General features: G+C 28.1%; 1 long non-coding RNA gene across 1 annotated transcript; it reads left to right on the top strand.

Moving 5' to 3' along the window:
- The first annotated feature begins 624 nt into the window (after window positions 1–624).
- Window positions 625–1,834, top strand: LOC127125867 (uncharacterized). The gene is made up of 2 exons (XR_007804826.1): window positions 625–999; window positions 1,561–1,834. It is a non-coding gene; the product is annotated as an uncharacterized LOC127125867 (long non-coding RNA).
- The last annotated feature ends 963 nt before the right edge of the window (window positions 1,835–2,797 follow it).

The raw sequence follows: 2,797 nt of genomic DNA, 5'->3' as shown, positions 1-2,797 counted from the left end.
AAACTTCGAAAATAAAATAAAATAATATTAACAAAAGTATAATTAAAATTTCGAAAATAAAATAAAATAATATTAACAATAGTATAATTAAAATTTCGAAAATAAAATAAAATAATATTAACAATAGTATAACTAAAACTTCGAAAATAAAATAAAATAATATTAACAAAAGTATAATTAAAATTTCGAAAATAAAATAAAATAATATTAACAATAGTATAATTAAAATTTCAAAAATAAAATAAAATAACATTAACAATAGTATAATTAAAATTTTGAAAATAAAATAAAATAATATTAACAATAGTATAATTAAAATTTCGAAAATAAAATAAAATAATATTAACAATAGTATAACTAAAACTTCGAAAATAAAATAAAATAATATTAACAATCAAAACATTTGTTCTATTCTAAACTGTAGGGGTGTGAACAATCAAGGAACATGGGCCTAAGAGCAAAGGAAGACCCATAAAGGGTCTGGTCAAACTTGTTGACCTAAGAGGCTTCTTTTTCTGAACGGTGACAAGTGTCCATGGTTGGTGACACTTGTCACCATTACTTTCACATTCCATTGGCCGTGTTAAAACTAAAAAAATAAAGAAAATTGAAACATCTTTTTCTTTTTTCACTTTCTCTCTTCACTTTCCAACCTAAACGTCTCTTTCTGCAAACTTACGCTCAGAAGGAGCTTTGCCGAAACCCTAAAACATTTCTTCTCTCTTGGAGAAGACGACCGGAGGAGGTGGCTCACGGTGGAGCCTCCGTCCATCTCTGGTAACCCTACCCAAAACGTGACCTAACCCACTACCTACAACCTCCCGAATTCGAATCCGGACTCTGAAATTCCCAAACCTAACTCAAAGCGTTGCATGTTGCGATTTAAAAATAAAAGGGGTTCGTTATATTTACCACGGCGAAGGAGGTGAGTGGTGGCTTCAGGCGAAAAAAGGAGCGCTTTGATCTGAGTCCGTTGCCGGCAACCCGTCACAGTTTCAGGTAAGTTTTCTTCCTCAGCCTGCTTCTTTGTCTGTTTTCGTGAAAGTTGTTTTAGATTTTCTCTGGGATTTCAAGAAAAGTATTTTTGTTTTGCTTTTAGGGTCTTTTTGAGATATATTACTGCTATGTGTTCTGGGTTTGAAAGAGATTGCTCCGTTGTCCTGTGTTTGTTTTTTAGGGCTTTTAGAAATATTGTTGTGCTCTTGATGTGTGAAAAATTGCTATGTTCTCGTATGTTTTTTTTTGAAAAAATTGTTCTGTTCTCGTATGGTTTTTTTCGAAAAATTGTTCTGTCCTTCTTGTTAACTTCTAAATCCCTTTATGAAGAGTTTTTTAAGTCTTAAAAACTCCTTCCTATTGTACATTTTTTTTCCAGATTATATGGGTTTCTATTTTTGATAATTTGTTACTGTTTTAAGCTATTGTCAAAATGCTTTTTTTGAGTATTCATGTTAACCTGCTGGGTAAAGCTTTGAGCCAAGTAGTTTATTTTGTTGTTTTTCAGTTTCTTAAGCGCTTCTGAAAAGTACTTTTTATTTAAGCTATTTTTTCTCTTTGTAGGTTACAGGAATGAAGTGACTTTGATGGAATGGAAAAGTGGGCTGTAATACAGCAAGGTTGGAGGCTGTAATACAACAAGGTTGGAGGCGCGCCACAGTTCAAAGAGATGGAGGCGCGCTCCAGTTCAAAGAGATTTCAATTTGATTACCCGACTTTGGTCTTTAGGATTTATTTCCATTTGTAGCAAATTTCACTGTAATTATCTTGGTTTTTTTTAAGACAAATGTGTGCTTGGATTATTTGGGACTTATTGAATTAAATTTTAATTATGTAATTACCTTTTAATCTTTCAAAATTTAACTCAATATTTATTTATGCTAATCATTCAACTTTTAAAAACAATACACTTCTAACTTAAGTATAATGATTTAATTTTAAAAACAATACACTTCTAACTTAAGTATAATGATTTAATTTTAAAAACAACAAATTTCTAATTTAAGTATAATGACTTAATTTTAAAAAACAACAAATTTCTAATTTAAGTATAATGACTTAATTTTAAAAACAAAATATTTCTAACTTAACACAAAAACTAAGTATAGTAATTTAATTTTAAAAAAAAACACAATTCTAATTTAAACATAAAAATCTAAATGTGGGCCTTTTAATTTTAAAAGAAAACAACACAATTCTATTTTAAATACAAAAATCTAAATATGGAACTTTTTAATTTAAAAACAACACAATTCTATTTTAAACACAAAAATCTAAACATGAGACTTTTAATTAAAAAAACACAATTCTATTTTTAAACACAAAAATCTAAATATGGGACTTTTAATTTTAAAAAAAACACAATTCTATTTTAAATACAAAAATCTAAATATGGGACTTTTAATTTTTAAAAAAATACAATTCTATTTTAAATACAAAAATCTAAATATGAGACTTTTAATTTAAAAAAAAAACACATACATGTTTCTAAAAAATGCAAATTTAATTTGGGAACCCATGAAGAACTTAGAACTTGGTATAAATACTTGGGACGTGTAAATGGACTAGTAAATAGTGATCATAGAAATAATAACATGGCTCTTAATACTTACTAATAAAAAAAATAAGTTTTGGATTAGTAATGTAAAAAAATTCAAACCATATTTTAGATTATGGATACACTTATGCAAATAGGCCTTTGAAACAAAGAGATCTCATGGGTAAACCACAAATAGCCGGACAAAATTGGGGTATGACAGTACCCTTATAGTGCAAGAAGGAAATCAGAGCTTTCATAGTT

Source organism: Lathyrus oleraceus, chromosome 3 (genome assembly GCF_024323335.1).
Source record: "Lathyrus oleraceus cultivar Zhongwan6 chromosome 3, CAAS_Psat_ZW6_1.0, whole genome shotgun sequence".
Lineage (NCBI taxonomy): Eukaryota > Viridiplantae > Streptophyta > Magnoliopsida > Fabales > Fabaceae > Lathyrus > Lathyrus oleraceus.
The sequence above is the reverse complement of the archived record's forward strand: the minus strand, read 5'-3'. Positions and strand labels throughout refer to the sequence as shown.